Source organism: Myotis nattereri, assembly GCF_964212035.1.
Source record: "Myotis nattereri genome assembly, chromosome: 9".
Taxonomy (NCBI): domain Eukaryota; kingdom Metazoa; phylum Chordata; class Mammalia; order Chiroptera; family Vespertilionidae; genus Myotis; species Myotis nattereri.
The window spans coordinates 66,138,504-66,156,054 of record NC_138084.1 but is presented as its reverse complement, the minus strand read 5'-3'; positions in this window follow the sequence as shown (position 1 = coordinate 66,156,054).

The following is a 17,551-nucleotide window of genomic DNA, read 5'->3' as shown; positions in this document are numbered from 1 at the left end:
AGCAGGCTAAGTACAAGAAGCAAGGGGAGCCCACGGTGTGTTAGAAGGTGAAATGTGCTCTGAATAAAAATAAAGAGGCGGGGGAGGTGCAATTTTAAATAGAGTGGTCAGAAAGGCCTCACAGAACAAAAAGCCCCTACGGAGGTCAGGGAGGGGGCTAAGCAGATGTGTGGGGAGAATGTTCTAGGCCGGGGGAGCCTGAGTACAAAGACGGTGAGGCGGGAGCATGTCTGGTGAGCTTGAGGAATAGCAACGAGAAGAGGAGGAGAGCGGGCTTGGGACAGCGGGAGGGCGGGGGAGAGCAAGAGGAGATGCGATCAGACAGGAAACCAGCACTGGACCTGTGGGGGGGGGCCTTGAAGGCAACAGAAGGCTGCGGCTTTTACTCGGAGTAACACTGGAAGTCATAGCAGCATCTTTTCTTAAATGTTTTTATTGATTCCAGAGAGAAAAGGAGAGGGAGCAAGAGAGAGAAATATCAGTGATGAGAGAGAATCATTGATCGGCTGCCTCCTGCAGGACCCTGACTGGGGATCAAGCCCACAACCTGGGGATGTGCCCTGACCAGGAATTGAACTTTGACCTCTGGGTTCATAGGTTGACACTCAACCACTGAGCTACACCGGCTGGGCCTCATAGCAGGATCTTGAAGTTAGTGGAAGCAAGACTGTTCTCCAGTGACCTGCCTGGGCCTGCTTCTTCTCCGTGTTTCCCAGCAGCTGAGCCCTTTCTTTCTGATCTTAGCCTTACCATCATCCCCTGAAAATGCTCTGCAATTGTTGGGAGCATCAGAACATCTGGGCAAAGACCTGGGAGGTCATGTTCTCTGCAAACCTTTGCTCTTGACCTATCTGCAAGAACAGATTTGGATCAATCACACCCATTTATGATTTCTCTGGTCATAGCTACACCCCCTCCACTGCCTCATTCCTGCAAGCTTCTAGCTGAATCTTTCTTTCTCCTCTTTCCTCCATCCTTTCCCCACAATTCTCTGGGAATGGACTATTTTGCCCCTAACCTGTCCTGAAACTGGCACAGTCTCAAGCTAGTAACAGATACCAACGTGACTGGTGATTAATGGGAAGATCCCGTGCCCTCCTCTCTGCCTGTTTCTATCAAGAAATGACAAGAAAAGGAGCATAGTGCTTGCCTCAGTAATTATTAGCCTAAGAGAGAATTGATTTTAAAAAAATAAATAAAAAATCTTGTCTTTTTTCTTCTTCAAATTCTGACTGGAGCCAGCATTTCAGGGCAAAGGAAAAGCACTTAATAACTCTGAAGCAAGCCTGGGCCATTATGAGCCACCATTCCCCAGTCACTGTCTAGCGCCACTCTGTGGTGGAGAAGGGGCTCTGCATGCAGTTCTTGCGTTGGCTGGCTGGGTCCCAGGAGCAGCTTGTGTTCCAGCCTCCGGAGCAGCCTGCCCAGAGGCCCGGAGGCCGGAGCACTCTGACACTGGGCTGACATGCCGGCTTGTATGCGGTCACTGGTAGGCTCTGCTAACTCGGCTCCTAACCATGGCGTTTGAGACGGGGCCCTGGAGGTTGCCTGAAGAATGAATGCCATTATGGCCAAGCACAAGTTTTTACATCACATGGTCTTCTCCCACAATGAATGAGGCTGTGCTGTGATGTTGGATTCTGCGAGTAACGGTCTTCAAATATAACATAAAATACATCTAAGATTTAAAAGGTTTTTAATGATAACGTTTAAATTTTATTATTTAAAATTTTTATTATTTAAACATCTTTATTTCTGGTAGAAGACAGTCATATTAATGACCAATAGTTATCATCTCTTCAACGCATAAATGTCTCTAGGTCTCTGTCTGTATTCTCTCACGTAACCTTCCTGACAACCCTACGGACCAAATATTATTGTTTTGTCAGAGATGAGAACACCCAAGCTCAGCTAGACCAAATAATTTGCCCAAAGCCATACAGCTACTATGTGGCAGAGTCAGGAATTAAACACAGGTCTGTTTGAAAGCTACCGTGAAGCGGGAAGAGCGCAGGTGTTGGAGTTAAAATGCCTTTGATTCGCATAGCTGTGGCCTCTGGTGTGGACGGGGGTGGCTTGCACCTGTTTAATGGTGTTGCACAGGGGATGTGACAGTGTTCCTCCAAAAGAATTCGAACTCCCGCTTCAGTTGTCACCCTGCACACCGCCCCCGCCCACGGAGAGCACTGGCTCCCGGGGGAGGCTGTGACAGCAGAGGCCTGCAGAAGCCCAGGACACAGAGAGAGCCCAAGACAGGAAACTAACAACAAAGAATAGCCTGTTCAGACTAGACCAGGGGTGGGCAAACTTTTTGACTCGAGGGCCACAATGGGTTCTTAAACTGGACCGGCGGGCCGCAACAAAAGCATGGATGGAGTGTTTGTGTGAACTAATATAAATTCAAAGTAAACATCATTACATAAAAGGGTATGGTCTTTCTTTTTTTTAGTTTTATTCATTTCAAACGGGCCGGATCTGGCCCGCGGGCCGTAGTTTGCCCACGGCTTGACTAGACTCTTATTTTGCCTGATGATACAATTTGAATTCTCTTCCATTTTCTTATCACAGGGGTTAAAACAAGCCCCAGGCTCCTTAGTAAAAAGAATTTGGAACCTGAGCTCTACCATTGATCCAAGATGTACACAGAAGGTTCTAATAAGTGTGTAGAGCAAGTTGTGTTTAATTACTCAATACTTCATAAAAATGACTAAAATGTTTGTTAAGAATCACGGTGTCTTCTGATTATCTATCCTAATAAAAGGGTAATATGCTAATTAGACTAGATAGATTGGATGTCTTCTGGATGTCTGTCCTGACAAAGCCGGGGCCCAGCAGGGGGAAGCCACCTGTGGTCCCAGGTGCCTGTGGCCAGCCAGAAGGAGGGAAGCCTGGGTCTGGGGGGCCTGTGGCCAGTCGGAGGGAGGGAAGCCCAGGTCCGGGGTGCCTGCGGCCGGCCTATGTGATGCCACCCAGAGTCCCGGGTGCCTGCCTGGGTGAAGCCACCTGAGGTCCTGGGTGCCTGCGGCTGGCCAGAGGGAGAGAAGCCCTAGACCCCGGTGCCTGCGGCCAGCTGGAGGAGGGAAGCCTGGGTCCCGGGTCAGGGGGCTGAGGCAGAGGTGGTTAGGGGCAATCAGGCAGGCAGGTGAGTGGTTAGGGGCATCAGGCAGGCAGGCAGAGTAGTTAGGGGTGATCAAACAGGCAGGCAGGTGAGTGGTTAGGAGCCAGCAGTCCCAATTGCAAGAGGGATGTCTGACTGCCGGTTTAGGCCCGATCCCACAGGGGTCCCCCTTCCCCCCGCCATGCTTAAATTTTGTGCACCAGGCCTCTAGTGTTCATATATTTGGATCCCATTTGACTATTAAAGTTGAATTTCTGTTACCCAGAGGAAGAAAAAAATAGGTGAGCAGTCCCCGGGAGAACACTTGTTTAGTGTGCTATTTTTCTGTGTGCTTCCTGAGCTTTCTTAACACATTTGCTTATTTTAATCCTGACAGCTGTCCCCATATTGAGGTTTAAAGAAAAAAAGTAGCAACCATTATTCTTGCTTGAGACCAGGATTCTAATCAATTTCTTTTTTTTGTCAATGCCAAGGCCAGTCCTTTTCCTTTATGTGTGCAAGTACATAATAGTGAAAGGAGACACTATCTCCAAGAAGAAGAGTGCTGAAGTAATCATTCTCTGGTCAAGTTGCTCCTGTCAATCTGTAGTGAAATTGGGTAAAGAACAAATAGTCTTTCAATGTACCAGGTAAGGACAGCAGCAAAAAGCATCTTGACAAAACCAGCCACGAGGGGGTGCCATTTCCCCTCTCTGTGGTTTGGTAATGCCCAGCTTGCCCAGAGGAGGAGAGAGGTCCAGGCGAGAGGTCCCCAAACTTCTGAGAACATAAGGCCCCTGAATCAGCTTCCCATTAAATTCAGGGGATCTGTAAGAAAATTTACATCTAAGCAAATGGGAATCTATGGATACAGGTAATTTGATACCTTTAAAACTGTCTTTGAAGGATTTTTTTTTTTCTCGCTAGAAAATATATAAAAATGAATATATAAGATCCAGGAGGGAAAACAATAGCTCATGATGGCTTGCTTTATTGGAATAGGTTTAATTTTCTTTTGAGACAGAGAGGATTGGTGTGTGAGTAATCAGTTCCTTTCCCAGTTTTGTCAGAGAGTTTAAACTTTGATATAGAACAGTGATGGCGAACCTTTTGAGCTCGGCGTGTCAGCATTTTGAAAAACCCTAACTTAACTCTGGTGCCGTGTCACATATAGAAATTTTTTGATCTTTGCAACCATAGTAAAACAAAGACTTACACTTTTGATATTTATTTTATATATTTAAATGCCATTTAACAAAGAAAAATCAACCAAAAAAATGAGTTCGTGTGTCACCTCTGACACGCGTGTCATAGGTTCGCCATCACTGATATAGAATGAGCTCTAATCCAACCCACCAACCACTGCCACCACCACCAGTTCATAAATCTCACCCAGCCACCTTACTAGAAGGGGGAGAAAGGCAGTGGACAAATAGGGATTTCTGTCTACAGTGAGCACTTAATCACTACTGGTTGGATGAATGAATGAGTGAGTGAATGAGTGAGTGACATCTCGGCTTAACTACCCTCAAGAGCTGTAAGTAATCACCACCTTCCCAAGCTACCCCTCCTGCCATGGTCTTGAGCTGTCCCACTTGTGTGCATCCGTAGCGATCATGTCGAAGATCAAGCATAGATGACATTTGGATGTGTCCTTTTGTGGCCTGTGGTTACAGACACAGCCCTGCACTAAGATGCTTTATACCAGTCGACACCTGATGAATTGAGTAGTAGAAACTGGCTCTAATTAGGAGTAATGGGTGAAACCGAGCCATGGAAAATTGAGCATACAGCCGTTTATCAGGGAGAGGTGTAATCACCTCCCATCAGTAGCAGTGGCTATCCCCCAAATTAATTCACTTAGAAAAAGAAGTAGTGCGGCCCAGAGGCCTTCTCGCGGGGATGTGATGAGCGGAAGAGAGAGGCAAGGGGAGCACAGCAAAGAAGCCCTAATGGGTTTTCCACATCTAGGTTGATTGACTGTTGAGAAAAGAAAGAACAGTTTGTACTATTCGGTTAGCTTGAGCACTGTAATTTGTGACAGCTATAGGTCATGTATCTATTTTCTGTCTGACGAGGACAGGGAGCAGCTGGGAGCGGGCACAGCCTCAGATTGGCTTGCTCAGGCTGTGAACTATGGAGACAGAGACTCAGTTTTCAGGCTGGGCTAGAAAGGAGGTAGATTGTGTGGTTAATGCTTGCACGTCTGCAGAAACATGACTGGAGTTAGCGGGTTCCTGGCTGCAGGTGGGGAAATCAAGCTGAGTGATGGTAAGACCTGTGTCATTAATATCCTCTGAGTATAAAAAGGAAGTAGGTTTTCCACCTCTGTCTTTCCCCTCTCCATTCCCCCTGTGGCCACCTTCAGTTCAATTAAGTCTAACAAACATCACTGAGCCATTATTAAGTGCCTGGCACTGTGCTAGGCCCCAAGGAAGTGAGATGAATGTGTGTGCAGCTTGAGCCTCCAGGATTCGTTAATATGGCAGACAGAGGAGTAATCAGATAGGGTGGCACTTGTGATAGAGATCTATGCACTAAGCTACAAGATGCAGATAAGGAAACCATTTATTGTTTTACTGTAGAATGCAGAGAATTGTAGGAAACCTCTCCGTCTGTGGAAATGTGAACACCAATCTCTAAGAAATGCAAAAGGCTTTCCAGCACATAATTCAGATTCCCCCCTCCTATAAATCAATTAGAAAGTAGCTGACAGGTGACAGGACTGTCTCATCTACTTGGTATAGGCTCCTTCCAGTATGTCCCTGGCACACCCCACCCTTCGCCAATGTATAACCTCCCGGCTTTGATGGCCCCCCCCCCTTGCATCTGCTTCCCCCTGCCCCCTAAGGGTACCAGTAAGGTCTGTGCACCCAACTTCATTTTATTTCATTCTTTTTTTCCTCCCACAAAATTGTTTGTGATTTTCATTTTATTTCCTTTGGACATTAAAAAAATAAAAAGGATCCTGGAAAATGTGTGCAGCATTCTTACCTTGTGCCAGAAGTGCCAACATTTCCCTTAGGGAAAGGCCATTGTCAAAGATCCACGTAGTTAAACCCATCAGGCTAGGGAGCGCACAAAAGCGACAAGATGCTGCACAGATAAGGGAGTGATTAAAGGGGGCCCTTCAGATGGCCCAACACACAACATTTCCTGACATCTTCCAGTTGTTGTTTACATGCTCATTAATTCTGTCCTCATTTCCCCTGACCCTCTCTTAACCGCACCTTCCACCAGCGCTGGTTTATAGGCCCTGTCCCTGCCCACCTGCCTCCTCCCATAAGCTGTCAAATGACAAAACTAAAACAATTCAGTAATGAGCTTGATGTCCATTATTCAAGGGAAAACAATCCAGGGGCTGGGGGAGTGCAGTGCTGAGCAGTGGAGCATTCCTCCTGCGGGACGGAGGCAAGGGCAAGTTCTGGAAGCCTTAGAAGTAAAGCAGAAACAGGGCAGGGTTGGCTAGGAGGCCGCGGTTTCCTTATAAGGCCAGCAGGTCCTGTTTTCTAGGGCAAGGTGAGCTAACCGCAGCTGAGATGCAGGATTGCGACTGGTGTTTGTTATGTTTCCTTGACACCAAAGCATTTCTCGAAAATCCCGGCAGACTTAGGTGTAGATTTGTGACAGGGGCCGGACCATTGGGGCGGCCTCCATTGCATGGGCCCCAAACTTTATCAAGACCATGACAGAAAAAAAAAATGGCCAAGAGGAAAGTGGCAATGTCCCATCGCCATAGGAGAGGCTAGGTACTGTAGTCCACTTCGGGGCACCAATGCACAATTGCGCCGTGCCAGCACGGCCAAGGGTGAACCTGAGAGGGGGCGGCTGAAAAGCTTAGAAAAGACAGACAAGAGAATGAAAGCTGGGTCTGGGTGGGACTCTGCTTCTCCGAGAGACAGCGACGACGCCCACAAGCTGTGTCTTTATTTTATAGCAGATGCCACGAGGCAAAGTAAGGGCATGATCAAGATGTTTACAACATTCTCGTGTGTTTCAATCCTACTCAACTACATGCACCTGAACTCTATCAAGCCCACATCACTCAGGTATGTGGGGCCATGTGTTCGGACCGAAAGTTGAAGCTTACAACGATAGCTGTTGGCTATAATTGTGCTGGGAGGGCAGAGCCCTGGGACTTGCACGTGGCAATGAGAGGACTGTGCCCTCTCATCAGTCCAAGGCTTGAACCTGTCCAAGCACTGTAGCTGCTCTCCACACACAATAAGCAACAGAAGGTGGAAAACAAGTTTGTGTGTCTGGGAAAATCTCCTCTGTGAGGAATAAATCCATACTCTCAGATCCTAGTGAAAAGAAGCAAGTGATAAATACATAAACACAAAAAATATTGAAATAAAAGAAATTGCATGTAATCGGTGACTATTCCACCATGCGGCAGCAGTTTCCTATACAATCCTGGACAGTCCCCTGAAGACAGTATCCCCAAGCTGGACATGGGGTCTTTAAACATGGAATTATGTCCAACTGTCAGACTGGGCCTCAACCCTGTAAAAAAAACCCAACAACAACTGCTCCTGCAAGGGTACTCCTTCCAAAGCCTAGGTCCCTGGAACTTGCTTTGAGTATCAGCCAAGCACTTAAGTCTTCCCGTTTGATTCAGGCTGCCTTCCCTCCTTGGACCTTCATGCTCATCTGTGTGAAAATGAGCCCCAGAGAGGAACTGGCGAAGATGTTCACTCGCAAGCAATCCAGGTTACGTTTAGACAGAAGAACATCCCAGAAAGCTTCTGAATGTACATGCATCCTGGCGGAGGTTTGCTCCACACAGTTATGATGTGCAGTAGGTTTGTATACAAACCCCCGCGTAGGAGGCCCTCCAACAGAAGGGCAGTCCGGACTCTTGGCTGTTACAGCGTGTCAGACAGTTCATTTAGCAAAAGCTTGGGAGTTTTCATATTACCAAAGGGACTATTCAGGGCCATAATCTGTTCCCCACCATTGCCAAATGAATTCAAACTGTGACCTGTTTTTCTCAACCACCATGAGTTCTGTGTTTTGATGGGACCCAATTGTATCTGAGAAAAAATGGAACTAAAATAATGAACTGTACACCCTCCCAGTCTGGAGCTGGCAACGTGTAAGGGCGAAGACAGGGACTCAGTTAAACACTTCAGTTGCCAGAGAAGCATCCAAGGCTTTACAGTCAAACTGTTCCCAGACTTGCTGGCTCTGCGGCTGGAAACTCCGTGGACAGGACCAGCAGGCACCAGCCTCATTCCAGCGGAGACTCCTCAGACAGGGGACGCCACCCTCCATTCTCTTCACCACTCAGCTTACCTTTGCAAATGCCGGCCCCTGAGGCATTGCTTGTGGGAAGTTACCCTGCAGAAACCAGGGCAGAGTCAGTGAGTTTTGTGGCAAATAGTCTTGGCAAATGTTACATACTCTGTCTTCCTCTTGAAGATACACAATGCTCTTCCTCATCTTAAAGACAATGAGAAGTCCTGAAGTCAAAATGTTTTTCTTTTCTTTTTTTTTTTTTGTATTCCATTACATAATTTCTTTAGTCCAGCATTTTTTAAATTTAAGCATTGTTAAAAGATAAACTGAGGCATATTAAAAAACGTTGAGTTTATTTGAGCAAAAATCAATATGAATCGGGCACTGAAAAGCTAAAGTGGTTAGGAGCACTTTAACAGGAGCCAGAGGAAAGACTTTACTAGACAAATTGAGAAAGAATAAAAGGAGGAATTATCTGATTGGCTATAAGCCAGCTTATATCCTAGCTGGCTGTTTGTGATTGGCTGTCCTTAGGTTTCTATTTCTTCATCTTGAGGCATTTACAGGCTTGGATTTTGGTTTGCTTATTTAGTCCCCCATGGCATTAGAACCACTTCAGTCTAATGGCCTCCTTGTTTAATTAACTGAACCCCATGGAACCATTTTTTTTTGCGGAACAATTGTTACTATCTCAAGGAATCATTGTCCGACAGTACATTTTTTAGAAAAGGCACACAAAAGTCATGTGTGCTTCACACAGCGAATTAACATATACAACTACTCCTGGGTGAGAAGGGGGCTATAGAATATTTGTATAAAACGTTGCTCTTAAGAGAGTCAGGGATTCCTGTGATGAAGGCAGGCCCTACTGGCCAGGTGATTCCTTGCTTACAAGTGAGGGTGTCCTTGGTGGAAGTCATTGCTAATTTTGGCTCAAATGGAAGATGATTGGCACAGCGGTGCTCTCCCCTCCAGATGTGTCCATCAAACCCCAAGTGGGCTCTTCCTGTCAGATCACAAAAGACCAGGGCAGGACGGATCCTGAAACCTTATCAGAACCACACAATCATTCGCCTAGTGTGGCCATCTGTGGGTGCAGGCCTTGTGGCTCCCTAATGGGCCACCTACAACACTATTAAGAATAAAAAGTAAGGGAGGGAGGGAAAGAGGAAGGGAGAGACCACACAAGACTAAGATCAGCCTTTGTTTTAATGATCACCAATTAAAGCTGATTTGGAATGGGAGGCCTGCGGATAAAATGAGAGCCCTCTGGCCTGGGAGGCCTGAATAGGAGCTTGCATTCTTCAATCCCTGCCGTAGTAAGAGTTATAATTTATAAGACTACTGTGGAGGGGAATAGCCTTGGGAAATAGAGTTCTGAGTCTGAGAGCATAGGGGTAGCTTGGGGACAAACAACTCATTACTTGAAGTGTTTACCGGAGATTCGGTGAAAATATCCAGAGGGAAAAAATCCTCCAGAAAAACAAGTTCTTATGGAGTATCTTACTCTTTCTGGCTTTTTCCCTGATAAACTAATACCAAAAGGCTCCTCTGTGTTAGTTTGGACCCTCTTAAAAACGGACTTAAGATGGGCTTACTTGCTCAAGAGTTTCATTGGAGGAAATGCCTGTAAGGGTAAATGGAAGGGGGAGCCGAGCAAGTGGGCCGAGAGTAGCATCCGCGAGGGAAAGGGGGGAAAGGACCATTGGGTGGGAAGGAGATTTGGCCTGCAGGAAACCGCAGCACGGCCCCACGCAAGGTTCCAGCCAGGCCAACGGGCAGCATTCCAGCCGAAGTTGCTTGTTGAAGGAGTCCCGTTTCTCACAAGAATGGACCTGCAGTTTAGCCCCGCTGTTCTCGAGTGGCACAGCCTTACAGAAGCGTGGCCTGTCCAACTTTATTATTGGTGCTCTGATAGGCCCCACTCCTAAGGGGAGATTTGGGCTGTGTGGTCATTTGGTGTCCCACGGTCAAGTGTTCCATACCCGGAGTGGATTCTCAAAAGCTGTGTAATGAAGGCTCTGCTGTAGATGCCATAGCCTTGCTCCAGAACACCAAGGGTCTGAATTGTGATTCTCCCACTGGGTTTACCACAAGCTTCATAACGTGTCATTTTCCTTCCCACAGAGTCAGATAGACTGTGCTGCCTAATGGGCACCGTTGTTGGCACGGTAGCCTGGACGTCTGGCTCTAAGCCTCTCTCAAGGCTGGTAGTCTGGAATGTCCTCTGGCACCTGGGCAGAATCAGCACTCCTATGGGTGGAATTCATTGCCTCTAGATCCCAAAAGGCCTAGTGAGCCCTGTGCTTCCTTCTTTGTGGTAGGAGCAGCAAGATGCAATTTGTCTTGTACTTTGGGAGGGATATTTCAGTATACCCCGGGTCTCTTAGACATGTCACTGAAGTGGCAGGTCCCTGAATCTTCACAGGGTTTATCTCCCGCCCTCTGACTTGCATGTGTCCCCACTTACTAGCTTGCCTCTTTCTTGTCCTGCTGAACAGCCTGATGTCATTGATGTAATGGATCAGTGTAATGAGGTCTGCCACTCAGCTGAGCTTCTAGCACTCTGCAGTCTAGCTCCAAGATCCATCTACTTTCTGTAGAGGTGAGACTGGCAAATTAAATGAAAGGAAAAAAATAAAAAATAAAAAATAAATACAGGCCTACCTCAAGAAGCAAAAAAGTCTCAAATAAATAATCTAACCTTATACCTAAAAGAACTAGAAAAACAACAGCAAACAAAGCCCACACTACATAGAAGGAAGGAATTAATAAAGATTATAATGGAAATAAATGACATCGAGACTAAAAAAATGCAAAAGATCAATGAAAACAAGAGCTGGTTCTTTGAAAAGATAAACAAGATTGATGAACCTTTAACCAGACTAATCAAGAAAAAGAGAGAAGGAACACATACACAATCAGAAATAAAAGAGAAGTAACAAAGGACCCTGAAGAAATACAAAGGACTGTAAGAAAACAGTCTTATGAACAATTAAGAATTAAAGGGAAGAGACTTTAGTCATAATTCTTAAACCTGTGAATGCAAGGAGACAGTAGAGGGAATTGAGTAGTAAGAGTCTCAGACTGCACACAGCTCTAAGAGAATTTCAGCCAATGGGAAGTTCTCAAGCAAAGCCACCTATTAAAGGAGACATGTTTTGTAGGAATAGTCCCGTTTAGTTCTCTGACCAGGCTCATTTGTTAGCTGGGAGGAGCCCATGAGAAGCGTGGCCCTAGCACGCAGCAGCTGATGCCACTAATGAATTATGTTCCCCACAGCAGGAGATCCGAGTGGCACATTTTCATGGCCTCACATCCTCTCTGGTACTGTGTAGCTGCCCTTAAGACCTGCCTGACACTGAAGTGGCTTCCTGGCGAAGTCTGTGTACACCCTGAAGAGGCCTATTCTATAAACAATAAATTACCCCTATGACTCATTCCTACCAATGACTCTCCAAATAACAGGGGAGGGAACCAAGAGGCACACGGGGAATGTAGATAAAGTGGTAAATGAAGAAGGAAATCAAAACAGAAGGATGGAGCAGCGCCTCTTCTCTGTCAAAGTGAACATCCAAAGGCAACATGGAAGCCAGAATATGAAAAATGGCTTAATCAGGGTTAGCCAGAGAAGTGGCAATGGCCAGCAGAGAGAGGACTGTGATAGCCACCAGCCCAATTTGGGGAAGGCACATGCTGCCTGCCTTTATTCTGCCTTGGCATTGCTCCGAAGAGAGTACTTTTCTCGGAGGCAGATGATGCTTTTTCTAGTCTGACCCAAGCTGAGAGGGCAAGGAAGAGGCTCCACTCTCCTCCACCCACCGACTAACAAAAACTCAGGAGGAGGTTAGATTAATCACTAGTAGGAGACTGAAGTTTTTTGGTTTGTTTTTTTGTAAAAAAATATTTATTGATTTATTTTTTAAAATTTAATTTTTAATTTTTGTATTGGTCTTTTAAAAAATAGTTATTGTTGAGAATATTGCAGAGGTCCCCTTCTCCCCCCCGCCCCCCCGCCATTATACTCCTCCACCCAGATCCCACCCCACCGTGACCTTCACCACACTGCTATCTGTGTCCATGGGTAATTCATAAATCCACATAAGTTCTTTGGTGAATCTCTTCCTGCCCCCACCCCCTTCTCTTTGAGATCTATCAGTCTGTTCCACGTTTCCATGCATTTGGCTCTATTGTATTAATCAGTTTATTTTTATTTATTTATTAAAATTCTTTATTATTTAAAGTATTACATATAGTATTACATATGTCTCCTTTTCCCCTTTACCTCTCACCAGCCACCCCCACCCCCAAGCACATGTCCTCACCCCCTTAGTATCTGAGTCTATTGGTTATACTTATATACATGCATACAAGTCCTTTGGTTGATCTCTTACTCCCGCCGCCCCCAATCCCCGTCTTCCCTCTGAAGTTTGACAGTCTGTTCGATGCTTCTCTGAGGAGACTGAAGTTTTGAACTCAATAGGCTTTTAATAGACAAAAATGACCTGAATGTTGAAGAATCTGCCCAATATGTCATGAAGAATTCTATTTCTGGTAGGAAAGAGAGAGTCAATATGGACTACCAGCAGTGAGTGGAGAAAATTAAAACCATTTCAAGGTTATACCCCATCAAATTGAAACAATTCAAGAACTGGTTATAAGAATTTGAACTTTTTCTCAGGACAATGAAGTGATATTGAAATTTATTTATTTATTTATTTATTTATTTATTTATTTATTTATTTTCCTCACCTGAGGACATGCTTGATGAGAGAGAAAAAGAGAGAGAAGAAACATTGAGTTGCCTCCCCCACATGCCCAACTGACAGGAATTGAACCTGCATTCTAGGTATGTGTTCTGACCAGAAATCAAACCCGCCACCTTTTGGTGTACAGGACAACACTTCACCCAACTGAGACACACCAGTCAGGGCGACATTGAACTCTTTTAAAGAAGAGGGTGGTTCGATCATATTCACATTTAGGGGGTTCTGTTCATTTGGTACACTATGGAAAATGGGTTGTAAGTGAAGTAGTTTCAACAGAAATGAAATAAGTAGATACCATTTTGAAATGTGAATTAAATTAATGTGATTGGGGGAGGGGAAGTACAATAACTTCAATGTTTCCAGTTTGAGCACCTGTGAGATGGCAGTGCCATTGACCTAGATGAGGAACATGGGGAACAGCATATTTGAGGAAAAGATAATGATTTTGGTTGTAAACATGCTGACTTTAAGTATTTGTGGGAAAGTCACTTGAAAGGTGATGCTCAGTTACTAGCTATCTATACGGATAGACTTCAGGAGGAAAGAGCAGGATTGGGATAGAGACTTCAGTTAAAACTTCATTCATTGAGCATGAATAAGAATAAGCAAGAGGAGTGAGAAAGCTAACGGTAGTACCTGGACAGAACCCCGATGAATGCCAATATTGAAAGGGTGGACAATGAAAAAGAGGCTGCAAATGAAACTCTAATGAGTTTGAGAGAATTAGGAAGGACACAGGGAATGTGCTGTTCCTAAGAGAAGAGATGGTTTCAAGACGGGAAAGGAGTGGTATGCGCTGTCAGTATATGGTCACGTAACATTTGAATGTACAAGTGACTTTAGATTTAGCCAAAGAGGAATGCATTGATGATCGTTAAGATTATAGTTTCAATGGAGCTGAAGAAGCTGGGACCAGACTACAGAGGGTTGATGAGTGAATGGAAAGTGAAGAAGTAGTGATAATAAGTGTAGAAAACCACAATATAGTAGCTGGAAGATTATTATTTTGAAGAGAGGTTATTATTTTTAAGATAGGAGAAATTTAAGTATGTTTAAGTGCTAATGATACACAAGTTGAACAGATGTGAGAGATGGGTAAAGTAGAAAGTAAGTTACCTGTGGAAATAAGAGGATAAACAGGAATACAGATGGAGAGTATCTGTAGTTAGAAAGGTGATGCCTCTTTATTTAATGGGCAAGAAAAAGGAAGAATACAGGTATGGATTACATGACTATGTGATTCTGATGGGAGACTCTTTAAGGAATTAGCATCTGTTGTCTTTAATTTCCTCTTCAAAGTTGGAGACAAGGGAACGTTTTTATATCCAACCCATTCTGTGGCTCCTACCCCTTCATCATACTTCCATTTTTTTGCCCTTCCCTAATATTTATATCGAATCTTTTATGATTCCATGTGGATTTTTTAAAACAATATCTATTTTTTCTACGGTGACCATATTTTTCTTCCAAGCTAAGACACTTTGGGCTGGGTTTGTCCTGGATACACAGAAATATAGGGTCAATCCCAATTATATACTCACTGTTTTTAAAGACATTTCCCTAAACCTCTTTGATTTAATTAAATCATGGCAACTTTCTCTGAAGGCCTCTTTTATAAGCACTGCTTATTCTCTTACACTGTATATAAGAGGAGGTCAGAGGTATAGCCAGCATCCTCCTAATTCCCCAATGACCATTTCATGCTATAGTTCCATTACCATTTGAGGCTCACACGTCTAACCATAGTACCTTCTCATCATCTTGTCTATCACTAACCACTCTCATGGTTATGTGGTAGAATTGGGTCCCAACTGAGATTTTTCTACTCACAAATTTTAAACCTCTGAGGCAGCGATGATTTTTGCAATCCCCTCATAACCTTACAACTAGTGTAGCTCCTCTTCGCCAACATGATTTAAAATTTCTTAACAGTATAGACCTTTTCATCAGACTGATGGCTAATGCCCATGAAGCATTCCAGGAAAACTGACCAAAATGAAATAATCAAAAAATAAATAAACAAACCTCAATAAATTTACTAAACTGGAAATTATCTGACCTAAATGCAATAAAATTTAAAAAGAATTCCAAAGTATATTAAAAAAAATTCCTAGCAATTCAATTAAAAAACTCTCCTAAATATTTTTTAAAAAAATATAAAACAAAATATCAAAACATCTGACACTGATAATTCACATACTACATATAAAATCTACTAAGTATGACTAAATCTGAGACCATAAGAAAATTCATAGCTTTCAAAATTGACTGTTTACATAATTTTTAGTGATATAAGGATTCAACTAAATAAATGAGAAAAAAAGCAACAAAATGAATACAAGAAATAAGAAGAAAGCAAGTAATGATTTAAAGGTACACACAATAAAATAGATATGACACTAGCTAACCTAACTGAGAAAAAAAGAAAGAAGGCAAAGGCAAAAAATATTGAACACTAAAAGAAAAACATGGATTCTATCAGAAATTACTAAGATTACTTTGAAACACATGCAAACAGATTTGAATAGGCAAATAAAATGGATAAACATAAGGAAATAGAACTTATCTATCTCATGTTAGGTTATTTTAATAAGTTTTTTATTTCTTGCAGTCATTGGTCTATTTAGGTTTTTAAAGAGTGAGTTCCTCATAAAAGGCCTACATAGATGTTGGTGACTTTGACTTGGGTAGTAGCAGTGGTCAAGGTAGGGGGGAAAGGAGACATATGTAATACTCTTTGTAATACTTTAAGCAATAAAACAAAATTTTAAAAAAAGGCATTAAGCAAAATCAACATGACTGGTGATTGAGTGGATGAAGGGAAGGGATGGGATTGTATACAGCAAACTTTTTAAAAAATTTATTGATTTGAGAGACAGAGGAAAGTGTGTGTGTGTGTGTGTGTGTGTGTGTGTGTGTATGTGTGTGTGTGTGTGTGTGTGAGAGAGAGAGAGAGAGAGAGAGAGAGAGAGAGAGAGAGAGAGAGAGAGAGATTTGTTGTTTCACTTATATATGCATTCATTGGTTGTTTCTTGTGTACCCTGACCAAGGATCGAATCTATAACTTGGCAAAGCGGGATGATGCTCTAACCAATTGTGCTACCTATCCAGGGCCACAGCAAACTTCTTATATTCATTTATTCACTTATCTCTTGCACTTAATCTTCTTCATAGCCCCACTACCTAGCATACCATTTCTTGTATAATAGATATTCTGTGAACTGTTCATTATTTTATGCAACACGTACAGGGTGGGGCAAAAGGAGGTTTACAGTTGTTCGTGTGGAAAATAACATAATAGTTGATAAATAATAATACAAGAATAAACTACATGTTTCCCACACTCACCTGTAAAGTAAACCTACTTTCCCCTCACCCTGTATTGATTCGCAAATAACAATGTAGAGATGCTGATTTATTTTCTGGGTGTTACTACTTAGACAGTAAAGGTTATAAAAATTATCTAAATGTAAAAATGGCCAAGGATATAAAGAGGTTTGAATAAGCAGACGACAAATCTTTAGTTTTCATTGAAAAGGACTGAGGTGAATGCATTATCAGAATTCTAAGAACTTGCATGGGGTGGGTGACATGGGGATGGCCATTTTCCACAGAAAAAGGCTATTACCTCAGACGTCTGATCCTATTCACAAAGACAAAAAAAAAAAATCTGTGAGTGTGCCCACGCTGGATAAAGGCATAAGCCCATATGAATGAATTTGAAATGACTTCTGGGATCTTAAAAGCATATTAGAAAGTGCATAATGGAAGCACATGAAAAATCCAATAGCCTGAGATTCGACCAGGATATAATAAAATCTTAAGTTGTGCTCAAAATTCATAAACTTTGTTGTTGTTTTCTAATTTTCGTAACTGAAAGCCTTCTCCGCTGCCCAGCCAGGGTTCCTTGACCTTCCGTGTGAGCACTTCACTGTCAGGCACTTACACAATACATAAAAATGACTGGGTTTTTAGTCAGCTTCCCTGCATTCGAGCTTGAACTTCCTAAGGACAGCAACCATGTATTATTTATTTTTATGCCCTCATGGATAGCATTTGGCACACAAGTAATGTTTAATAAATTTTGAATAAATGGAACTCAGTGTTCACTGCTCTCCCCCCCACCCCCCTCCCCCCCCCCCCACACCAATATCTTTCGGTTGTCAAAAGAATGGGGTGAATTGAGAAATATATACAGTTTAAAAATGCTTCTGTTGTTTTTATCATGAGCTACTGCCAATTTAAGGCTTACTCTTTTATGATTTAGCCACCTCATTTCTTCATTTTTGTCTAAGGTTTCTCAATCTCAGCACCATAAACATTTTGGGCTGGATAATTCTTTTTTTTTTTTTTTAATCCTTACCCTAGGATATGTTTTTATATATATATATATATATATATATTTTTATTGATTTCAGAGAGAAAGGGAGAGGGTAAGATAGAA